A 25,363-nucleotide genomic window follows, 5' to 3' on the forward strand; every position below is an offset into this window, starting at 1 on the left:
TCAGCAGCATTTTGCTGGTTGAAAGAATGGCTGCTTCTTGAGAACACAGACAGTTTGGATTTAGAAGGTTTCAACAATGTTTTTGGGTGGCATGCATATCTGTGGTATGACAAGGTTAAAGCTCACAAAGCATTTAAAAACCATATTGTCAGAAGAGCATTGTTTAATGTCTGGACAAGATATAAAGACTTTTTTGAAAATAAAACCCCAAGGTGGCTATCACCGATGGAAGCGAAGGCTCAGAAAAAGCTCCATATGTTGGCCAAATGGCCAAAATATTGGGAGATTTTGGAACAGGAGGGTGGCAAACTGAAACTGCAGAGTTTTGAGAAACTAAAAGATAAAGTGTGAGATTGGCTTCATTATTATCAAATAAGGGAGGCTTATAACTTGGACAAAAAAATGGCTTCCAGGTGGAAAAATCAAAATTGGAAACAGAACTGTTAGATCCCAAAACTAAGATATTATCAAGAATGTATAACTTGCTGTTGAAATGGAATACTCAGGATGAAATGGTTAAATCTGCTATGATAAAATGGGCACAAGATATTGGACATAACATAATGTTTGCTGACTGGGAACAGTTGTGGACCACAGGTATGAAATTCACGGCATGTAATGCCTTAAGAGAGAATATTATGAAAATGATATACAGGTGGTACATGACACCAGTCAAGCTTGCAAAAATTTATCATTTGCCCGAGAATAAGTGTTGGAAGTGTAAAGAAAATGAAGGTACATTCTTTCACCTTTGGTAGACGTGCCCAAAGATTAAGGCTTTCTGGGAAATGATCTATAATGAAATGATAATACATTCTAGGCAATACATTCATCTTTATAGCTGCAATTCGACCCAACAAGGAAAGCTTCAAATTTGACCAAATTTCTAATTTTTTTTTCACTTCCGTCCAGCATTTTACATAATTATCTTTAAATGAGTTCCCATTTTTAGCTGTCATGTTACTCCCCAGGTACTTCACTTTCTTAACCACAGTCAGACCTGTCTCATTCTGAAACCTCTCTCTTTCAATCGATGTTAAATTTTTCTCTAAAACCTTAGTTTTTAACTTGTTCAGTTTAAATCCTGCCACTTGACCAAATTCTTGAATTAGTTCTAAAACGCATTTAGTACTAGATTCTGGCTCCTGTAACGTCAATACTAAGTCATCTGCAAATGCTCTCAGTTTGTACTGTTTGGCTCCGACCTGTATACCTTTAACCAACCGGTCCCTTCTAATCATGTTCAGCAGAACCTCCAGGACCGATATAAAAAGCAATGGGGAAATTGGGCACCCCTGTCGTGTCCCTTTTTCTATCTTAAATTCTTCCGTCACCACATTATTTACAATTAATTTAGCCTTTTGTTCAGAGTATATTGCACCTATACCATTTTCAAAACCTTGGCCTACCCCCATCCCCTGTAGGTTCTTTTTCATAAAACTCCAAGAGATGTTGTCAAAAGCTTTCTCCGCTTCCATGGAGACCTTGCCGGAAGGAAGATGGCGGCTGTAACAACTTCTCCTCCGTGAACCCTCCTGGATTACAAACCTTTTATAGCCTTTTATAACCTTTTACAGCCGTCTTTATAGCTGTTTTTATTAGATTTTTAAATTATTTTACCTCTGTTAGAAGTTTTAATCGTTTTATCCCTACTGTTGGCCAGTCGCGGTCAATATAGGTATCAACAAGGATATTCAAACCTTCTGCTGAGAAAGCCTGCTGCTGATTAGAAACGCCGCCTTGAAGACTGAGTTATGTTGAGCAGTGGAGGAGGAGTAGCAGAGGAGTTGTGTCCACAAAAGATAAGTTCTCTTTTATCTCCGTTTATCTCTACTTTTAACCTCCGTAGTTAGTGAGACAGCGACAAATGGGTCATGGCAAGCGACCAAGATCTGCTGAGAAAGGCTGTTCACCTCCAAGAGTAAAGCAGTCAAAGCTTGAATCTCCCTCAACACCTACTAACAATAACAGCCAAACAGAGCAAGTAATTGTTTCTGCGGTCGAAACATACAACCGCTTTTGGCCTCTGTATGGTCAAGGGGAGTTGGAAAAGCTAGCTGATCCAGGGGTGGATGGAAGCCATAGGGAAGCCCTCCTCCCTGACACCTTAATTACACCTTCGCCGTCACTAAAACAGGACGCATTAGGGCAAACTGCCCATGAATTAGTACCTGATCAAATACAACTAGTAATCAGGACTTTAAGCTTCATTTTCAAGGAATTGGAAGGGATTTCTTCATCTTTGAACAAACTTTCACAAGCCCTTCTGACTCATCCATCTTCCTCAACTGAGCTATCTAATTTGCATCAATCTCCTGTGCAGCTTGTAAGTGCCTTAAAGAGACAACTTGACCAGAAATCTCACCTTAAGGGCTCTAGATGCAGGCTGCCACTGCCCCAAAGGAATAAGCAATCCTTGATTTTTCAACCTAATAAAATATGTCTATCCATTTTTTCCTGTGACGCCCCCAGACTTAGGTGGAATAACCTGAGGATGGCTAAAGGGTACCTACGTGATTTGCTAAATATCCCTTTTTTCCAGATAGATCTTACATCTGTAGTACCCCTAAATGCCACGCCCTGGCCAAGAAAATTTATTCTCTCCTTCCAGTCTGCAAGGATCCCACATCTTCTTGCAAGACAAAAAGATCGGCTGGCACCCTGGGAGATTGTAACAACAAGAGTCTTTAAGGACACGAGTGTTAAACCTCTTTTTGCCAACATCTTAACCGGCAATGAATGCTCGTTACCTCCTTCTGTTCCTATAATAAAGGAAAAAACACCTAGCCGGGTACCCCCTGCTCCACCTGCGATTCCAAGTGCCCATCTAGTTACGCTGTGGAATGATCCAATTGCAAGCGGAGATTGGAATATCCCTGAAGAGAGAAATCTTATCTCCTCTTATGGAAAACTCCCTTCAGAAGAACAGCAGGCTATTCTCGACAGATTGGATCTACTCAAACAAAGACTCCTATCGCAAGGGGACCCCTCTATGCCGACGAGAGAGGAGAGCAGGCGCTCCACGTCCCACAAGGCGTCTCCATCAAATGCCTTGATAATCTTTCAACCTGCTACTTTGTTACTCCCTACTGATCCGAATCAGCAGTCACCTGTTGACCAACAGCACCATTCTACCGTGGAGGAAGCCGATAAACTCAATACTCCCGTCTCAGACCTTATGTCCAATCAAAATATGGAAGTTGATGATTCCTTTGCTTCAATGCCAGAGCTAGAATCTACCCTGTCTGAAGATCACCAGGAAATGACTATGCATGCACCATCCTCACGTTCACGTCCTTCTATACATCTGCGTGATAATTCTTCTCCATCTGCACAGCAACTACAAGTGATGGCTGGAACACCTCTTAACGCTACCCTGGTTAAGACTGACAACTCTGACGGATCTACTAGTATAGCCCATCAAAGACCTGCTACTACTCACCTCAATGAACAGCATCCGACCTCACCAACTTTGCCTAATTCTTCCCCCCCGGCAAAGCCCTCCCTGCCTGTTAATGTTACCAAATCATGGATTCAATCAACACAGAAGAAGACCTTATCCGCACAAACTAAAATTACTGATTTCCTTATGGGTCCTCCTTCTACCTCCAAGAACCTATTAAACAACTCAAAGTGACAATTACCGGGACAGCACAAGGACCTGACATTATCAATACTTAGCTGGAACATTGCTGGTTGGAGAACCAAAAAATCAGATCCCGAATTCAGGAAGTACATAAATTCATTTAATATCATTCTATTCCAAGAAACATGGGATGAGGATGAGATTACCATAGACGGCTTCGATCTTCTAACACTTCCGGCCTCCCCTTCCTTGAAAGGTGGTCGCCCCAAAGGGGGTCTTTTGATTGGGATCTCACTCCAACTTCACGCCAAATTCACCCTGGTACGGGCTTCCCCGCCTTTTGCTCTATCTGGACTGATCGCAGAAGGGAAGTCCTCATTACTAATTACTAATGTCTATCTCCCCCCTGAAGGCTCAGCACCTGATCTTGATTGGAGATGGGAATCATTTGAAAATCACCTATTGTCATGTCATACCAAATGCCCTAACGCGTACTCCTTAATTGGGGGAGACTTTAATGCTCGTATTGCCACAAATTGGGACCTACTAACCAAGTCCAAATGGTGGACTCCCCCATGCTTGGACAACTTTGACTTGGAACATACCAGAATTAGAACTTCAAAGGACAACAGAGTAAACAAAGCAGGAGTGACCCTTTACCAAATGGCCATTCGCCTGAATCTAATATTCTTGATATACCGGGGGAGTTCACTCACCTGGGACTAGCATCTAACAGTGTTATCGATTACTTCTTGATCTCTGCAAATTTGGCCGTTAATGTACTTTCCTTCCAAGTTGAAAACCAACATTTCAGTGATCACCTACCAATAGTGACCACTTTGTCATTGTTCCGGTGCCAGAAGGACTATAAACACTCAGTCCTTCTGGAAACCTTATCATCGATCAAAATAAGAGGGATCAAATGGTCGGAAGCTGTGGCCCATAAATACCAGGAATTTTTCCATAGGGAAATCATTGCCTATCTACCTCAAATAACTACTGATTTACAAGATTTCAATTCGGTTTTGAAACTTTTTAACCTTCTTATAACAAACCTTACCACTTTTTTTACATCACCTCCTCAAAAGGCGAAAGTGGCGCATTGCAGTGCTGGGGCCCCTTGGTTTAACACCTCTTGCAAACAAGCAAGATCCCTTCTTCATTCCATCTATAATGAATACAAAAACTCTAATGCCCAGGCTCTACCACCCTCTTATTTACAAGCCAAAAGAGCATACAAACAGACTTTAAAGCTGGCCAAACGCGAGTGGTACCAAAAGCGTTGGCGAGCCTTGATTGCGGCCTCTAGATCCCGCAGACCACAGGAATTTTGGGCTCTGATAAACAAAAGAGGAAGGAAGTACCCACTGGCGATTATCCCTGCGCCCACATGGGAACAATTCTTGAGTAAATATTTCTCCTTGGCAGAGGAATCCAACTCACCCACGGAATTCCGAGCCGACCATCTACCTTTGTGGCCCTCTACCGACCCAGACCTGATAATGGACTTGATACTAGATCTGAAAACGGGCAAAGCCCCTGGGCCGGATCTAGTCCCTGCTGAGGCTATTGTTGCGCAACCGAGGTGGTGGGCTGAAATTCTGGCCAAAGTCTTTGATGCAATTAATTCTACGGGGCTTATCCCTAGGTCATGGAAGGAGGCCGTGATCGTACCAGTCCATAAAAAGGGTCCCCCTGCTGACCCAGAGAACTATTGGAACATCAGCCTTTTGTCTATCATCGGGAAAATCTATGCAAAACTTTTGCTGTCTAAGCTGTCCCATTGGGCATACGACTCAAATTTGATTGGCCATGAGCAAGCGGGCTTTAGGAACAATTATTCGACCACTGACCATATGGTAATTATGTATCATCTTGCCAGAAAATATTCTGCCCCGAGTCGGGGACACCTATGTGTCGCTTTCATAGACTTAAAGGCCGCCTTCGACAGTATCCCAAGAAACTGTCTATGGAAGAAATTAGAGAGATGGGGCATAGATAGAAGGCTGTTATGGCTTATAACCCAATTACACCACGGGTCGCCGGCTAGAGTGAGACTCACACCGGCGGGAAACCTTTCTAACGAGGTCCCAATAAATAGAGGAGTGTGCCAAGGCTGCATTTTGGCCCCACTCCTCTTTAATTTGTTTATTAGCGACATGAAGCTCTTTCTGAGTGAGTCTCAAGCCAACATTCATGCCCCCCGCCTAGCTGATTTTCGCTGCCCTCTGCTCCTATATGCCGACGATGCAGCGATCCTTTCCTACTCTAGAGTCGGTTTATGCAGAGCTCTAAAGATTTTTGCGGCCTATTGCAAACTCAACCATCTGACAATTAATCATGGGAAATCTAAAGTACTGGTCTTTACCAGGTCTCGGAAAACTTACAGCTGGAAGTTAGATGGAGTCCAATTAGAACAGGTTTTCAAATTTAAATACCTGGGAGTCTTTTTTCACTACAACCTAAGCTGGAAGCCACAGATACAGTATTTACTAAACAAAGGGAAAACAATACTTTATACTCTACTCCAGTTTTTTGCGGTCAACGGAGCCTCCCACATCCCTTCTGCATTGAAGGTGTACCACGCAAAAGTGGTTTCCACCCTCTGTTATGCTGCCCCGCTCTGGGCCCCAGGGTCCAATTTAACATCGCTGGGGACATTGCAGAATCAGTTTCTCCGTCGCCTCCTGAAACTCCCCATGTGTGTGAGCAACGCAGCCATACGTCTGGAGTTAAGCATTGCATCATTGGAGACTGTCATCTGGAAGCGAGTCTTTGGCTATTGGCTGTCCAGCTGGCATAGGCTTCCCGACCATTACCTCTTTCAGTGCCTCTGGCGGGATGACTTTGTGAATCCGTGGGTAGGAAAAATCCATGCCAAACTTCTGAGCATCGGAATTTCCCCAGCGGACTCCTTAAAGATGAACCTACGCTCAGCCAAAAGCCTTATTGAGCAAAGATTAGCAGACATTGAAAATCAACACAACCTCTCCAGGGGTGGGGGTGTCTGCTCCCCCAGGTATCACGGAATAACCCCACCACTTGGCCTTCCATCATACATGTCATCTCTTTCATCTGTACCACACCGACTTGCATTTATTCGTGCAAGGTTAAATGTTTTCCATCGAACCTGCTGAGCCACAGATTTTCCAAGGGTTTGGTGTCTCTGCTATGCGAGTGTGATGGGAAAACAGTTGAATCTCTTCCACATATAATGTTCAACTGTCCCCTACATAGCATAGCCAGGACTAAATTCTTGGGTCCTGCTTTACTGCGCTTGGTTGGCAGGCCTGTTGAGTCACATGCCGCACTGCTTTTGCAGGATACAGATCCTTCTGTAACTCTGCAGGTGGCGAGATTCCTGAATGCGGTTATCTCACACACAAAAACCACCAAAAAACAACAACAACATCAAAAACTAATCGGACAGTTATGATGAGAGTGCATGACGGATCTCGTCTCCAGTTTCCCTTTTTCTGTGAACCGCCCCTTGGATCTTTCCGGGCCCCAAGCTGTTATTTGTCACTGCTCAATGACCCACCCTTGCATCGTGGTGTTCACCTTCTGTTGTTAGATAGATGGGTCTTTATGCTTCTGTGCTCTTATGTTCGTACATACTTTATGGGCTAATAGCCGTATAAATAAAGAATTGAATAGAAATTCTCCGCTTCCACAAATATCACAACTGCTTTAGTGTTTATATTCACTTCTAATTTTTCCAAGATATCAATTATGTTCCTCAAATTATCAGACACATGTCTTCCCGGGAGAAAGCCCGCTTGGTCTTTATTAATCTCTTCCATCAATACTTTTTTCAATCTCTTGGCCAAAATGTCAGTAAAAATTTTGTAATCCACATTTAGTAACGATATAGGGCGGTAGTTCTTAAGCTGAGTCTTTTCAGTCTCTGTTTTCGGTATAAGTGTGATATACGCCTCTTTCCACGACTCTGGTGCCCTTTTCCCTTCCAGAATTTCATTGCAGACTTCCTTCAAAGGTTGCAATAACCACTCTTTCAAAGATCTATAGTATCTAGAAGTCAGCCCATCCGGTCCTGGAGATTTGCCCAATTGCATATTTTGGATGGCACCTTCTACTTCCTGTTCAGATATTTTATAGTTCAACATTAGTTTACTTTCTTGGGAGATTTTTTTGTAATCCATTTGTCTTCAAAAATCGGTCTATGTCCATTTCTTTCTGTGGCCCTTGTGAGTATAATTGTTTAAAATACCTCTGGCCTTTATCTTCTCTGAGGCCAGGGGCGGTCCCGGCCCCCAGGAGACCCGCCTCTCCTGGCCTTAAGGCGAGCACTCCTCCTGGGAGAAACCAGTTCCCTTCGCCTCTCTGCCCTTCGCCTCTGCAGTTCAGGAGAGGCTGAAGGGTTACTGGGCCCAGGGGGAGACTCACCTGTAGGCACTGAGTCCTCAACCACCTCTGGAGCCAGAGTGGATCCACCTGGTGCCTGGATCCACCAGGTGCAGGCGCTTCAGAATCAAGGCCCTGCCCCAGTTCAGCCGGCCCTGGAGGCGGGGACTCCTGTGCAGGCTGGGATTCCTCCAGTTCAGCCTCGGATTCCCAGGCCATCACAAAATGGTAGCAGAGCCCGATGGTTGCCACAACAAGACGGCTGAGCACCAGGTGGGAGACTTTTTTTGCTGATAAGCAGCGATCCATTTATGCCAGCAAGTTTGGAAAACTCAGCAGTGGCCAGAGGATTGGAGAAGATCAGTCTACATCCCAATCCCAAAGAAGGGCAGTGCCAAAGAATGCTCCAACTACCGCACAATTTCACTCATTTCACACGCTAGAAAGGTTATGCTTAAAATTCTACAAGGAAGGCTCAAGCAGTATGTGGACCGAGAACTCCCAGAAGTGCAAGCTGGATTTAGAAGAGGCAGAGGAACCAGAGACCAAATTGCAAACATGCGCTGGATTATGGAGAAAGCTAGAGAGTTCCAGAAAGACATCTACTTCTGCTTCATTGACTATGCAAAAGCCTTTGACTGTGTCGACCACAGCAAACTATGGCAAGCTCTTAAAGAAATGGGAGTGCCTGATCACCTCATCTGTCTCCTGAGAAATCTCTATGTGGGACAAGAAGCTACAGTTAGAACTGGATATGGAACAACTGATTGGTTCAAAATTGGGAAAGGAGTACGACAAGGCTGTATATTGTCTCCCTGGTTATTTAACTTATATGCAGAATTCATCATGCGAAAAGCTGGGCTGGATGAATCCGAAGCCGGAATTAAGATTGCCGGAAGAAATATCAACAACCTCAGATATGCAGATGACAGAACATTGATGGCAGAAAGTGAGGAGGAATTAAAGAACCTTTTATTGAGGGTGAAAGAGGAGAGCGCAAAATATGGTCTGAAGCTCAACATCAAAAAAACGAAGATCATGGCCACTGGTCCCATCACCTCCTGGCAAATAGAAGGAGAAGAAATGGAGGCAGTGAGAGAATTTACTTTCTTGGGCTCCATGATCACTGCAGATGGTGACAGCAGCCATGAAATTAAGAGACGCCTGCTTCTTGGGAGGAAAGCAATGACAAACCTAGACAGCATCTTAAAAAGTAGAGACATCACCTTGCCAACAAAGGTCCGTATAGTAAAAGCTATGGTTTTCCCAATAGTGATGTATGGAAGTGAGAGCTGGACCATAAAGAAGGCAGATCGCCGAAGAATTGATGCTTTTGAATTATGGTGCTGGAGGAGACTCTTGAGAGTCCCATGGACTGCAAGAAGAACAAACCGATCCATTCTTAAGGAAATCAGCCCTGAGTGCTCACTGGAAGGACAGATCGTGAAGCTGAGGCTCCAATACTTTGGCCACCTCATGAGAAGAGAAGACTCCCTGGAAAAGACCCTGATGTTGGGAAAGATGGAGGGCACAAGGAGAAGGGGACGACAGAGGACGAGATGGTTGGATAGTGTCTTCGAAGCTACAAACATGAGTCTGACCAAACTGCGGGAGGCAGTGGAAGACAGAAGTGCCTGGCGTGCTCTGGTCCATGGGGTCACGAAGAGTCAGACACGACTAAACGACTAAACAACAACAACAACAACAACGACAAGCGATCCACGGACCTCTGTGGTGCTGATTTATGGCTGGATGGTGAATGCGAATAGAAAAGTCTTCGGTTCCCTGAGAAAAAAGGCTCCTGTTTTGGATAAAACAGAGCGGAGAGGCCACATACTTCGCATTCCAGAGCTGATATGAAGTTCTGCTGCTATGATACAATTTGTGAGTACATTTTGAGCTAAATTTATGAACTGGTTAGTTTAAAAAGCATAGAGAGAAAAGAAGCTTCAAAAACGAAAGCAAGGCTGGGTGTTTTTCAGCGACGCTTGTTGTAAACAAACTGTTGGAAAAGGGACTTTCCAAGCTGATAGCTGTTGGATTGCAGCGAAGGCTTATTGTTTACAGATTCTCTGTGGAAGGGAAAATTCCAGACAGCTGGGCTGACTGCCAAGGGCAAGCAGCTTGTAAACAGCCCAATAGACTACTGGGTTTTCCAGCTTGTAGCTGAAGCTGCAGCTTGGGATTAAAGATGGCTCTGTTCTCTCAGAAACTGAATAGCCAAAACTGGCTAGAATGGTCATTTGCAATGGAATTTTTGCTGGTGGGAGAGCAATTATGGGACTTAGTCCAAACTCCACAGCCTGTTGCTGTACAAGCACAGGGGAAGAAGGCTGCAGTTCAAAGTGAATTGAAGCAGTGTCTCATAAGAATTTTGGCAGAAAATGTGGACGCTCATCTTGCGCCAGTCCTAAAGGGTGCAGAAGAACCAAGGGTCGCTTGGAAATCACTCTGAAAAGCTTGTGAAGCTGGGGTGGGAAGCAAGGACCGAGAGTTGGTTGGACCAAAGGGGGAGAGCCAAGATGAAGCTAGCCAAATTCTTGAGAGGTCATCGAAAGCTGGGAGGAGCTTTGAGCCACAACAGGGAATTGGAGAGACTGTTGCTGCTGTTGCTGTTGATGATCCTAGCACTGCTGCAATGACTGTTGCTGATGGGAGGAGTGAAGCTCGGGAATCAAGCACCCCCACTACTATTGTTACAGAGGAGAAAGCTGTAGTTCAGAACGCTGTTCGTCAGGAGACACCACATCAGGAGAAAGGAGCTAGAGGGAGCTCTGTAATGCCTCAGACTTCAAGCAAAGGTCGTACCCAGTCCCAGGCAAAACCAGATATGGCTTTGATGTCCCTAGAGGCCACATCATCCGTGGAGAACTCATTTATTATAGACACAGGATGCACGCAACACATGACATCACGTCGGGAACTGTTTTCTACGTTTGAGAAGCAATGCTTCACTGTGAAACTGGCCAATGGTCAGGAAATGGAAGCAACCGGGATCGGAACTGTGTATCTAGAAAGCCTGAACTTGACTATAAACAATGTTTATTTTGTTCCAGGTTTAAAGTACAATCTGTTGAGTGTATCTCAAATCACTAAGAAACTGGTGTTATCCTATGATGAGGAAAGCTGCAAAATCTACAAAGATGGAGAGCTGTATCTTTCTGCCAGAGAGAAAGACGGACTGTATCTGTTGACATTTGATGAAAAAGATTATAAAATGTGCACAGCATGTGAATCTAAAATGCTTTCTCTTGCAGGTATCTTGAAAGAAGACACGAGAGGAAAGGCAACAAAGATTAACAAAGTTTTTCAGCGAGTGTATGCTGATGTAATTGGTCCTTTAACACCTTCTAGAGGCAATGCAAAATACTATCTTGTATTTGTTGATCATTTTTCTCAATATGTATGGATTTACATATTGAGATCTCCCAGAGAAACCTTAGAAAGGTTTAAGGAGTTTTGTGATAAGGTTAAGAGTGTTCATGATGCTAACATTGATTTTCTTTTCACAGATGAAAAGCCAATTTTTCTTTCACAGGATTTTTAGGATTTCCTTGAGAAGCAAGGGATAGAGCACAAGGTTGCTGTCTCAGAGGCTGCATGGAACAAAACTGTGTGTGTAAAAGTGAACAGAGAGTTGGAGAATGGCATGAAGGCACAATTGCTGAGTTCACACTTGCCACATGAGCTTTGGGCTGAATCTTTATCATGTTTTTGTTACACGTGGGTGAGAAAGGTTTCAAGAGGCATGGAATGTTCTCCTTTTGAGAAGCTATTCCATAGAAAACCTTCTGGCTCACATTTTAAGGTTTTTGGGTCTCAAATCAGAACTGAAACTCCAGATGGGGTGAAGAATGCCAGAGGCATTTTTGTGGGTTATGAAAAGGGTCTCTACAGAGTTATTTTGTCTGAATCTGGTCAGGTGATTCTCACAAAATTTCTAGAGAGTGCTCCTGGACAGGAGAGAGTAATTGTTCACACATATCCCACTGCTGATGATTCAGATGATGAATTTGTTTATTCTGATTATAGTGTTACTGAAAGTGACACAGAAAGCTCAGAGAGTTCTGTTGACACAGTTATTGAGAAAGGTTCACACACAAAAGCTAGATCTTCACAAGTTAAGGATGAACCACTGTTTACTATTGGAACTGGTTCTCCAAAGAGTCCTGAGACTGAACCAGTCAGCAAAGCGGATCAGCACCTCATACGCAGGTCTGAGAGAATAACAAAGGGCGTACCACCAAAGAGGTATTCTCAAGAGTTTGCTAGTTCAGCTGTTGCATGTATTACTGTTGTTGACAACTCTAGACAGGTTAAGGGTAAGTCGGAGACAAAGACACAACAGGGAGTTGCTAAGCGTAACACAACGTTCCCTAACCAAGGTAATGCAGAAGCACTCATTCCTTGGAAAACAGACAACCAGAGAGTTACATTGGTGAAACCAGTGGCGGGTAGTTCCAAGGGTGGAACTGAAACAACAGGGGATTGTTATATGTATAACAACTGTTTGTTTTCTTCTCTGGATCAAGCTTTGTCCGCAGCTAACGATGATTCATATGGGGGAGGATGTCCGTATATGGAAACATCACCGCTGCAGACAGCCAGTTTGTTGACATCACATGATGTGCTTAATTGTGGGAAAGAAGAATTTCCCAGGACGTTCACAGGCTGGATAAGTCTTTGTGACGAGTGTAACTTGAAACCTTCTGACTGCGCATGTTCAGGAAGTTTGTCAGACTTGCTGGAAGAACTGAACTGAAAGGACGTGTGTTTCTCTAGTGCTGTAATGTCAGAAAAAACACACAATGTAAATAGATTTCTGACTTATTTTCTTTCCCCTGCGGAAGCAGGAGGGAGGGGTTGTGCATTTTACCCACGCTTGGGAAAATGTTGCCTATAAAAATCTCCCTGGTCTGTCTGGATATCAGCCAGAGGAGGTTACCGGTAAGCAAGCTCCCAGGACAGTGAGAGGGGCCAGCCTCTATGGAGGGGGCTTGCAAACCAACAGTACCTCGGGTTACATACGCTTCAGGTTACAGACTCTGCTAACCCAGAAATAGTGCTTCAGCTGAAGGAGAAAAATAATCATTTCCTTAATAACAATTTAAATAGTGTATTTAACTAAAACAATAAAATTATAGCATATGTACCCATGTTTGTTAACTGATATGGTTAAACGTGTGGTTTTTTGGTAAAAAACCAAAAAAAACCTTAGACTGAGTTTTAGCACACATGGAAAACTTAAAACAAATACAGTGGTACCTCGGGTTACATACACTTCAGGTTACATATGCTTCAGGTTACAGACTCCACTAACCCAGAAATAGTACCTCGGGTTAAGAACTTTGCTTCAGGATGAGAACAGAAATTGTGCTCCAGGGGTGTGGCAGCAGCGGGAGGCCCCATTAGCTAAAGTGGTACTTCAGGTTAAGAACGGACCTCTGGAACGAATTGCCGTATTTTTCGCTCCATAAGACACACTTTTTTCCTTCTAAAAAGAAAGGGGAAATGCCTTTGCGTCTTCTGGAGCGAATGCACTGGACCAAAGCCATGGCTCCCATCAGTCAAGCAAAGCGAGAGCCACTTACAGGGCTTCTGTCCCGCTTTGACCGGCTCTCCCTTTGCTTGCTTTACAGCGAGCCGGGAGGAGGCAGGCGATTCAAAGCCAGCAGGCGCTTTTAAAAGCGATGCGTAGCCAGCAACAGCTGCAGCAGCCTCAGCTAGCAAAGGTCCACGTGCTCCCTAAATGGAGTAATGAGGCTGCAGGGCACAGGAGGGGTTGGATCGGGAAGGATAAAATTTAGGCAACTAGCAGCAAAAAAAACCCCCAACCTCGAACTCTGAGCCAGGAGCGCAGTGAAAACCAGGAAGTAAGGGGGACCCCTTTTTTGTGCTCCATTCTATTGCTGCCAGTGGCTGCTTATCACTCAAACTGAACCTGATACCAGTAGCTACGCGTCCAAACAAAGTAGAAGGCTGCAAGGAAGAGCACTTTTACACAGCAAAAAAACCCCAACCTTGAGCTCTGAGCCACAAGTGCAGTGAAAATCAGGAGGAAAAATAGGAAGGCTGCTGGGGACTGGAGGGCATGGGATGAGGGAGAGAGAAAAATTACGCAAATCCCCCAGCGTCTCAGCTGATCCGCTGGCTCCTTGAGCGTGCACATTAAACAAACATACAGCTCCTGCCCCCCTCAGTCTCACTCTGATATACCAGTAGTTTAGTACAACATTTGATTCAGAATATTTTTTCCCCTGTTTTCCTCCTCTGAAAACTAGGTGCACCTTAAGGTCGGGTGCGCCTTATGGAGCGAAAATTACGGTAAGTACTTAACCCGAGGTACCACTGCATTCTGATACTTTCTCTTTCCATGCACGTCAGATTTCCATATGTTAGCCAACACCACTCTGACTGCTGTGGTCATATAACTAAATAGTTCCACTGACAATTTCACAATACAGTAGCTGAAGGAGTCATTCTCAACGGCATAGTTTTGGGGTCCAATGCAAATCTAGGGTTTTTTTAAACATTTTTTTCATTTCAAAATGAACTTTCCTCCAAAACTTTTTGGTCTTTTCACAGGTCCACCATAAATGGAAGAAGATTCCTTAAGGTCTATGACATTTCCAGCAATGTCCATTCATTTCATTATTCATCTTCTGTATGTATTTCAAAGATATATACCATTGAAAGAACATTTTTGTACAGTCATACCTCATATTACGGCTGCTTCAGGTTACGTGTTTTCGGTTTGCGGACTGTGGGAAACCTGTAAGTACCGGAACGGGTTACTTCCGGGTTTCACTGCTCGCGCAGAAGCGCCAAATTGCGCCGGCGCCTGTGCAGACGTGGCGCTTCAGGATGTGGACGCTGTGGGCTGCGGACGTGCCTCCGTCATGGGTTATGTCTGCAACCCGAGGTTCCACTGTACCAATTTTATTTTAGGGCTTAACTTGCAGTAAATTTTATTCCTTTATTCCTAATTGTTCTCATTGTTCCACTGTAAATTACTCTTAAAATTTTTGCATCCATTTTGTCATATAAGGTTTTGCCCCTGGCTATGATATCTGATTTGACGGTGAGTTTGGGTTGGCCCAATGCAAAAAGCGGCGGGCCGCGGGTGGCGCTGTGGGTTAAACCACAGAGCCTAGGACTTGCCGATCAGAAGGTCGGCGGTTCGAATCCCCGCGACAGGGTGAGCTCCCGTTGCTCGGTCCCTGCTCCTGCCAACCTAGCAGTTCTAAAGCACATCAAAGTGCAAGTAGATAAATAGGTACCGCTCTGGCAGGAAGGTAAACGGCATTTCCATGTGCTGCTCTGGTTCGCCAGAAGCGGCTTAGTCATGCTGGCAACATGACCCGGAAGCTGTACGCCGGCTCCCTTGGCCTATAAAGCGAGATGAGCGCTGCAACCCCAGAGTTGGTCACGACTCGACCTAATGGTCAGGGGTCCTTTAATGCAAAAAGCGTGAGGATCCATGAGGATCCGTGGTTCAAAGCCACATTTTTGGGCCACAGTATGGCCAGGAAGCTGTGGGTCTGAGTTTTTTGTGGTGCAAGCTGTGCCCCTGGCTATGACATGTGATTTGACGGTGAGTTTGGATGGGCCCAATGCAAAAAGTGTGAGGATCCTTGAGGATCTGTGCTTCAAACCACGTTTTTGGGCCCCAGTGTCGCCAGGAAGCTGTGGTTCCATGATTTTTGTGGTGCATGCTGTGCCCATGGCCATAATGTTTGATCTGATGGTGACTTTGGGCTGATCTAGTGCAAAAATCATGAGGACCCTTGAGGATCTGTGTTTTTTAACCATGTTTTTGCTCCACTGCGGCCCCATGAAACAGTGGACGCATGATTTTTTTAATGCTGCCTACAGAGTAAGACATGGTCTACAGTAACATGGTGGTTTTATTTAATTTGAATGAAAAAATCATATGAATTCATGAGGATCCATTTAAAATCAGCTGGATCCGCCTTGTACCCTTTTCCTATAATTCGAAAATAAAAACCAACGCCGCACCATTTAACACCGCCGAGACCATATAACACCGGTCTTGAAAGACCTACATTGGCTCCCAGTACGTTTCCGAGCACAATTCAACGTGTTGGTGCTGACCTTTAAAGCCCTAAACGGCCTCGGTCCAGTATATCTGAAGGAGCGTCTCCTCCCCCATCGTTCTGCCCGGACACTGAGGTCCAGCTCCGAGGGCCTTCTGGCGGTTCCCTCACTGCGAGAGGCCAAGTTACAGGGAACCAGGCAGAGGGCCTGCTCGGTAGTGGCGCCCGCCCTGTGGAACGCCCTCCCATCAAATGTCAAAGCAATAAACATCTACCTGACATTCAGAAGACAGGGAAGTTTTTAATATGTGACATTTTAGTGTATCTTTCATCTTTGTTGGAAGCCGCCCAGAGTGGCTGGGGAAACCCAACCAGATGGGCGGGGTACAAATAAATAATAATAATAATAATAATAATAATAATAATAATAATAATAATAATAACAACTCATCCAAAACCCCTTCCAGGATCAGTCAGGTCCTATTCCTGCCTGGTCCAGTCACCTCCTTCAAGTCCATTCACACAAAGTTGAGGAGTTATTCTTATTATTTAAAAATAATAATTTATAGAGGAGATCAAAAAGTCCGTTTTCTTTCCCCTTCTTTGTCCGTACCGGCTCTCCTTGTTTTATTACCACCACCCCCCCAAAAAAATGCAAACAAAAACCTTGCTTTCCTTATTTATGTCCACTGCTAGCAATATTCTTGGGCGGGGGGGGGGGGGAGATAACACAGAGTGAGAAAATGAAGACGGATCCAATCAGCTCCTAATCTGGGCAGATCCTTCTGCAAATCAAAAGCAACATTGTCCCACCAGTCTGCAGAAAGGCAGGCAAAGGCACACGCCATCCCATAATTTTGCTACTCTGTGGCTGGTGGCACTTCCATTGATCTGTTGCAAAGAGACCCCAAAACAAAACACACAAAGCGAGCGAGAGAGAGAGAGAGCAGGGATCTTTCTTTGGAAGGAAAGGAAAGAACAAAAGATGGGGAGGAAGGAGGGGGAAAGAAAAAGAAATTAAAAAATGCTCTTCAGCCAACCAAACCCCTTTGCAGGCTCCCAGCTCTCCACCCATTTTTCCAAGGGAGATCTGCAAAAGCTGGTCTGGAGAAGGAGAAACTTTCAACTGAGCAAGCTGATCTGGGATGGCTGCTCAGCTGTGTTTCAATATTTCGATATGCCTTTTTTTAAAGGTAGGGGGGAGCCTTACTCTGCTGGGGATTATCCAGATGTGAGGGGGGGGGGTGTGTTCCTCGGCTGGGGATTATGCAGAGATGCTCTGCATCACCCTCAACCAGTCCTAAAATAACAAGCAAAGACACACACTGTATTTACTTTTTTCTTAGTAAACCTTCCTGCTGTGTGTCTGTCTGTCTGTGTTTCTCTAAAGATGATGATGAAAAACACACACACAAACTTCTTTTTCACTTTTATGGTCTTGCTGCTTTGGGTTTATATTGGAAAATATCGCTAAAAAATGAAAGATCTGGGGATGATTCAGAGATATTTCCTGTACTATATGTAAATATGTGCTTGTTTGTGTGTGTAAATATATTGTTGTTGTTCTAATTACTACACTGGTCAACAACAAATTTGTTGTCTGCGTTTTTTCAGTTGATTTAGGATGAATCTGATGCACTGAATCCAAAAATCACATTGGTTTTGCTCAATCAGGTCAAGTTTGAGCTATAGCCACATGCCGGTTTTTTACGTTTTTGTTCACATGTACGCTTGCGTGGAGCATTTTAGAAGAAGTTGGTGGGGGTAAAATGCCATGTCGAATAATTGTTTTGATTGGAAATGATTATTTTAATGACAAAAAGTATTCAGGTCCGATAGTTCTGGGTGCTTATGTCGAAAAGGGATCAGTTTGAAGTCATAAAACCTTGAAATCTTCCATAAATTTCAAATTCAAATTCAAAATCCTTTATTAGTCCCACACACCACACATTAACAATCAAACATCATATACAGACTGTATAAAATATGGGCTCAGCGAACACAATTTATCCCAGTCCTATTCTTAACTCCAATAAATAAATCGATGTACATAGATATTATAATACAACACAGCAACATCACCTACCATTAAAAACCACTAAGTCTCTTTATCATGGCCCATTCTTTCTTCATGGACAGCACTTAAAAATTCAGCCGCTATTAAAGTAATTTGATCATCGCTGTCCGCCAGCAGGTCCTGAACAGTTGGTTGTGAAAAAATCTGTCTATTAAATTTTAGGGCCTCAAATAATTGTCTTCTGGCATAACTGCCAAAATCACAGGAAAAGAATATATACTCTAGAGCAGTGTTTCCCAACCTTGTGCCTCCAGCTGTTTTTGAACTACAACTCCCATCATCCCTGACTAGCAAGACCAGTGGCAAGGGATGATGGGAATTGTAGTCCAAAAACAGCTGGAGGCACAAGGTTGGGAAACACTGCTCTAGAGTATCGGGTTCCTGTTTTCTGCATTTGCAGAGACGCTCTGATTCTGGGATAGCTAAGTATCTTCCTCTCACTACCTGTTAAATCTGGCCAACATAAACAGCCTACACGATTCATGTTTCTTCAGATTTGTCATGTATCCCTTTTGGAAATCTCTACACAAAGGGAGATTTAAGTGGATAGGAGAGCAGGTGCTATGCTTTGCAACCTCAAGCATGGCGAGAACGCTTTTTTCTGTGAGAGTCTTCCTGATAATTTCCCATGTATCTTTGGGATCAGAGATTTCAAAGTCAGTTAGAGTGAGCCCTATCGAATCCAGTTTTCTCCTACAAATCAATGATAGATTGTAGATTGCGCTATCACTTAAAAGATCGTAAAGTAGAGAATTAGGGGATAGGGCTCTATAATGGAGGAAGATCCAATATTTCAAGGTCCTCAGCCATGCTCTTACTGATAAAGGCAATATTCCCAGCTCACAACATATTGTTTCATATTTTACAGAGTTTGCAAGTCCTAATAATGACCTCAGAAGGGATGCGTGAAATTTATCCAACCTCTTGAGGTCACCTGAAATCCACACTGGTGTGCCGTATAGAAGTTGGGCACAAAGTTTCATGTCAATCACTTGCAATACAGCTGGAATGAATCTATTTCCTACTGGAGGAAAAAAAAATGGATTTAATATGGTGGGCTGTCACTTTGGCCTTAACTATAGCAGCACATATATGTGTATTCCAATTCATATTATTTTTGAATGTAATTCCCAGATAATTGAAGTGCTTAACTTCCTGTATTAGATGTCCATTAATTATACAGCCTTTTGGGTTCCCTCTCTTTCTGAATTGCATAATCTTTGTCTTATCATAATTCATTTTGATATTATTGAGAGAGCAGTAGTTTGAGAAACTCTTAAATAATTTTTTTAAACCCAAAACAGAGAGTGAAATAATTACAGCATCATCTGCATAAAGTAATAAAAAGAGTGGGCTATTGTTTAAATAAGGAGTATGAGTGGTTGCGTTTTGAAGGGATAATGGTAGGTCAAATAAAAATAGATTAAATAGGGTAGGGGCCAAGATACAGCCTTGCCTAACTCCACGATTATTCAGAATAGGACCTGCAAGTCTACCATCTTTTGATACTTTAACATATATTTGGTTATTAGCATGTAAACTTTGAATCAGTGTAAGTAGATATGGGTCGATACCAAGGTGTTCTAGTTTAGTCCATAGTTTGTTGCGGTCGACCGAATCAAAGGCACTTTTTAAATCCACAAATGTCACAAAGAGTTTTCGTTTATTTCTCATGACATATTTATCCACAAGATGACTTAACACTAGACACTGGTCAAGAGTTGACGAGCCTGCCTTAAAACCAGCCTGCTCTTTACCAGGTAGACCTTTTGTCACCATCCATTCTTCCAATTTAATCAGCAGAGATTTGGCATAGATTTTACTTATGCATGGTAACAAACTTATAGGCCTGTAATTCTCTTGGCAATTCCTATCACCTTTTTTAAAGATCGGTACCACTATTGAGTTGTTCCACGACTTAGGTACAAGGGCTGAGTGATAGATAGAATTAAAAAGCGGCACAAGTTTAATGGCCCACCATTCTACATCTAATCTCAACAGGTCTATTGGAATGCCATCCATACCAGGTAATTTCCCTTGCTTAAACGAAAAGAATTATCCTTTTCATCTCCTCAACAGTAATTTGAAATTGTGTGGTTTTTCTGGGAATGAAAATAAATTCCCCGTCCGGAATATTGGGTCCAGCAAGCTTCCCAGTCAGCTCCGTATCCCTGGAAGCTCTGAGCTGGCCTAGCAGAATAATGCAGCGGTCCTGAGTCCATGTGAGAAAGGGATAAATCAAGTCCAAAGACAGATCGGTTCTTATCTCTAGAAGCGTTTATTTACAAGTCATAAATCAGTCTCTCCATCGGAGTTTTCCTGCATTCTCCGTGCTTCCCAAAAGCACACAGACACAGCCTGTCTGTTTAGCTGTGTCTCTCAGCGTCTCTCGGTAGAACTGAAACTAATTCTCACAGACAAAGCCTGTGACGTACAGCCCTGCTTCCGGCCCCTCCCAGATGCAGGGCACCACGGAGTTTTAACCCTGTTTGTTCCAAACTCCACACCCCCTCTTGTCCTGCATCTGGGGACAATAGCCAACAATGCTTTCCCCATACACAAACCCTCACAGAACTCCTTGTGCTTCTGGAAGGTTAATGGTTTTGTGAAACCATCAGCGAGGTTCTTAGTTGAGGGACAGTATTTCAGAGCAACTAGCCCCTCACGAACGCTCTGACACACATTCTGAAAACGTATGTCCAAATGTTTGGTTCTCGCCTTGAATTGCCCCGTCTCAGCTAATTTAAGGCACGGTTGATTGTCTTCATGCACCACAACGGGCAGACAATTCTCCCCACAGATTTCCTCAACCAAACACACATAGAACTCCAACTCTCTGCAAGCATCTGATAGCGCACTGAACTCAGCTTCAGTAGATGAAAGCTCTATGAGACTTTGCTTCCGGGACCTCCACCCAACTACTGAGTCATCAAACTTCATCCCCAGACCTGACACTGATTTGCGGTCCTCAGAGTTACCCCAATCTGCGTCCACAAAGCAAGTCAGTTTGACTTCTCCTTGAGCTGGCAACCTAAGACACAAGTCTTTGGTTTCCTGTAAATACCTCAGAACTCTCTTAATGCCATTCCAGGCTTGCACACTAGGACTTGAAGCCTCTCTACTGAGCAGATTGACAGCAAACGCTATATCTGGTCTGCTCCACTGTGACAGATATAACAGACTACCTAGAGCTGACTGAAAGAGCTCAGTGTTTTCGAACACCACACGTTCTACTTGCTGACACTCCTTTACAAAACCAGCCTCCATGGGTGATCTGGCACCTGCACAATCAGACATCCTGAACTTCTCAAGCAACTGTTCAATCTTACCTTTCTGACAAAGCAAGAAGCTTCCATCACTTGCTTTTGTGATCTGCACGCCCAAATAGGATTTGACATTTCCAAGCTGCTTCAGCTTGAACCGCTTTCCAAGCTCTCTAGCAAACTTTTCCACCTGTTTACCTGTCTGTGCGATCATTAAGAGGTCGTCAACAAACACCTGGATCACTTCCTGTTTTAAGCCTGACTCTTTAATGTAAAGACAACTGTCTGCAAGAGATCTCTTAAAACCTAGCTCTTCTAAGGCTTCATGTAGGCACATATTCCAATTCCTGGCAGATTGGCGTAATCCATAGATGGATTTGTGCAACCGCCACACGACGCCTGGCTCACTGACTTCAAACCCTGGAGGAGGAAGCATGTACAACTCCTCCTTGAGATCTGAGTTCAGGTAGGCGACATCTACATCAAAATGGTTCACCTTCCAACCTCTCTGTGCTGCTATCCCCAAAAGCATTCTCCGAGTCTCCGCTCTCGAGGTTGGTGAATACACTTCAGTGAAGTGTACACCCTTTTTCTGTGTGAATCCTCGGGCCACTAATCTCGCTTTATACTGTGGTTCTCCTGCTTCTGTGGGTTTCAAACGATAAATCCATCTGCAGCTAACAGCTTTTTCGCCCATCGGCAACTTTGTGAGTGAGAACACACCAAGAGACTCCATTGAGTTCATCTCCTTCTGCATCGCCTCATGCCATTTGCTAGCTTCTTCCTGAGGCAACTTTTGAACATCCTCAAAGGATTCAGGCTCACATCTAGCCACACCAACCCAGACACTAGTTGCTTCATACCTTTCAGGTGGCTTTCCCTTGGTTGATCTAGCTGATCTCAGCGTGAATTCTGGAACTGCGCCTGATTCACCTGGATCAACTCTACTATCCTCTGTGTCTGACACATCCCCCTCTGACCTGCTGCGCCGTTTCGGGCGTACAGCTGGTTCTGCTGGTGAGGATGGTGCACTCCTTAGCTCAGACTTGACAGTGACCTGTGGAGGGGTCCTGGGACTCCCCTTTGGAGAACCTGGCGCTGGACCCTGTTGCTGTGGACCGTGCGCATCAGCAGCAGGTTCAGCCTCGCCTTCCTCCTCTTCCTCATCTGAGAGAACATCCGGGTTCCCGTGAAGACGTTTCCACCCACTCTGCTCGCAAAACTCAGAACTGCCGCTAATAAGCAGCTTAGACTGGTTGCCAGTAGGGTATGCGAAACGCCACGCCTTTGAACCCGGCTCATAGCCCACAAAGATCATCTTCCTAGACCTTGGCTCACCCTTTCTGCGCATGGCCTTTGGAGTGAGAACCAAAGCTTCAGACCCAAAAACATGGAGAAACCCCACCTTCGGCTTCTTCTGATGCAACAAGTAATACAGTGTGTTGCCTACACTGGAATTGTACACCCTATTCTGCACAAAACATGCTGTCCGATAACTCTCTGCCCAAAAGCGCTGTGGCAAACCTGAGTCTGCCAGCATGGCATTTGCAGATTCCTGTAAAGTGCGAAGCTTTCTCTCTGCAACCCCATTCTGTTGCGGAGAGTAGGGGGCAGTCAATCGATGATTGATACCCTTCTGCCTGAAAAACGATTGTAGCGCAGAACCTGTGAACTCCCCCCCACGATCAGATTGAAAGGAAATCACCCTGGTAGAGAACTGTAGTTCTATCACAGTGATCCAATCCCTGATCAATGTAGCCGCCTCTGACTTGCATTTAAGCGCAAAAACCCAACTAAATTTCGAAAAATCGTCAATCAGAACCAGAACCCACTTAGAACCTGCCAAAGAAGGTGTTGGCATGGGTCCTGACAAATCTGCATGGACAAGTTCAAAGGGTTTGCTAGTCCTCCTCTCTGATCTGGGATATGTGCAAGTTGTGACTTTCGACTGCTTACAGGCTTGACAATCTAGGTATTTGTCACAAGCCTTGAACTTACAACCAATGGTGTTTTCGGCAGCTTTTCGCACAAGCGACCACCCAGCGTGCCCAAATTTCCTGTGCCATAAGTGAATACAATCATTGTGTGGTGGGACATTTGCACACTGCACATGGGCATCTTCAATGGACTCTCCACTAGCCCCATTTTCCACCAGCCCCATTTTTCCACCAGTCCCATTTTCCACTAGTCCCATTTTTCCACCAGCCCCATTTTCAACAGGCATCTGCACCAGAAAGAGCCTGTCTGTTCTCTCAACGCTGTAGATCTTCTTCCCATCCCTGTAAAAAGAGCACAATTTGTTAGAGAACCGAACATCGAACCCTTCATCATTTAAGGCTGTTACACTTAAAAGAGAGTGCGCAAGCTCTGGGACAACATAAGCTTGCACCCAACAATCCAAGAAAGAACAATAAAGAAACCCAGATTCAGTCAATGGTCTCTGAGACCCATCCGCTAACGTGATATGACGTTTAGTTTTTACTGCCTTGCAGTCCCTCAGGAACTCTCGAGAATTTACAAGAGTGTGGGTGGCTCCAGTGTCTATTATTAGAGATACAGTGTCTCTCTGGCTGTCTTCCAAAGCTGCCATGGCAACGCTCGCACCCCCACCGGGGCCTCTGCAAGTGTCAAAGTCAGTGTCCTGCCTGGTTTCCATGGACACAGCCTCCCCCCGATCAAGGCTTTTGCCTTTTCCCAGGCACACTGTTGCAGCTGTGAGGTGATAAGACGACTTGTCTTTGTTTTTCTCCTGGCCAGAAGCTTTCCCACGTCGCTGCTGAGAACAAGCCTTGGGAAACTGCTTTGTTGACATTCCACAGCAGCTGGTGGCCTTGGCAGCCTGGGCCTCAAGCGGATGCTTCCCAGCGCTGTTGGACGTCGCAGCAAAGCACAAACAACTTTCGGAGACTTTCGCTTTCTCAGAGCTCTTGGCATGGCCTGCACCCCCACTCTTGGGTGCACAGCAGCCTGAGGAACAGCTTGCCACTGCTTTCCTCCTTTCAGCTCTCAGCTTTTCTCCAGCACACAGTCCATCACACAGACGTGTTGAAGCATTGCAACAGCTCCCCAACACTGTCCCAGCCCCCATTGGGCTTTCTGGGCAACCTTCAGCCTCTCCTGGGCTTCCTCCAGCCCCCTCTGGCCTGGCTCCCACTGAGCTTTCACACACACTCCTCAGCGCCTGCCAGGCGGCCTGGGCCGATTCAACGCCCTCCAGATGAGGTTTCAGCACAGCGTCCACAGCTGCTTGCAGCATGCAAAGCTGCCTCTGCTCTTTCTCCCTCAGCATAGCAGTAGCTTGTGTGGGTGGGGCCGGCTCCTTCTGGACTGGACTCCAGAGCCCTGTAGCCACAAACCACCTCCTGGCTCCTCTTGACCAGGCCTCCCAATTGGCTCCATGCAACTTTTCACCGGGGTAGCTCTCTTGGCGCTGCTGTGCCTGAGCAGCAGCCATCTCCTCCCCCCGGGGCGTCAAACGTACTCACTCTGCCAGCAAGCTGGTCCTCCGAAGCAGCCGTCTCTCTTGGCTCTTGGCTCTGATCACCAGCATCTCCCACTGCCCTTCCTGGCAGGAGATCACAGCAACTCAAAGCTGGCAGTCTTCCTCCCTTCTCACACTTGTCAGGAAACACGTAAGACCCATGACCTCTGGGAATGAAAATAAATTCCCCGTCCGGAATATTGGGTCCAGCAAGCTTCCCAGTTCAGCTCCGTATCCCTGGAAGCTCTGAGCTGGCCTAGCAGAATAATGCAGCGGTCCTGAGTCCATGTGAGAAAGGGATAAATCAAGTCCAAAGACAGATCGGTTCTTATCTCTAGAAGCGTTTATTTACAAGTCATAAATCAGTCTCTCCATCGGAGTTTTCCTGCATTCTCCGTGCTTCCCAAAAGCACACAGACACAGCCTGTCTGTTTAGCTGTGTCTCTCAGCGTCTCTCGGTAGAACTGAAACTAACTCTCACAGACAAAGCCTGTGACGTACAGCCCTGCTTCCGGCCCCTCCCAGATGCAGGGC

General features: G+C 44.9%; 2 long non-coding RNA genes across 2 annotated transcripts in view; both read left to right on the top strand.

The window, feature by feature from the left end:
• LOC309361168 overlaps window positions 1–25,363 on the top strand; it is a 510,060-nt gene that overhangs the window by 157,133 nt on the left and 327,564 nt on the right. The gene's annotated exons all lie outside the window — the stretch shown is intronic.
• LOC309361182 overlaps window positions 11,927–25,363 on the top strand; it is a 245,872-nt gene continuing 232,435 nt past the window's right edge. The window contains exon 1 of the long non-coding RNA XR_014164374.1: window positions 11,927–12,222. This is a non-coding gene — a long non-coding RNA (uncharacterized lncRNA). The remainder of the gene's footprint in view (window positions 12,223–25,363) is intronic.

This window comes from Podarcis melisellensis (assembly GCF_964234715.1).
Source record: "Podarcis melisellensis genome assembly, chromosome: W".
In the NCBI taxonomy this organism is placed as follows: Eukaryota; Metazoa; Chordata; class Lepidosauria; order Squamata; family Lacertidae; genus Podarcis; species Podarcis melisellensis.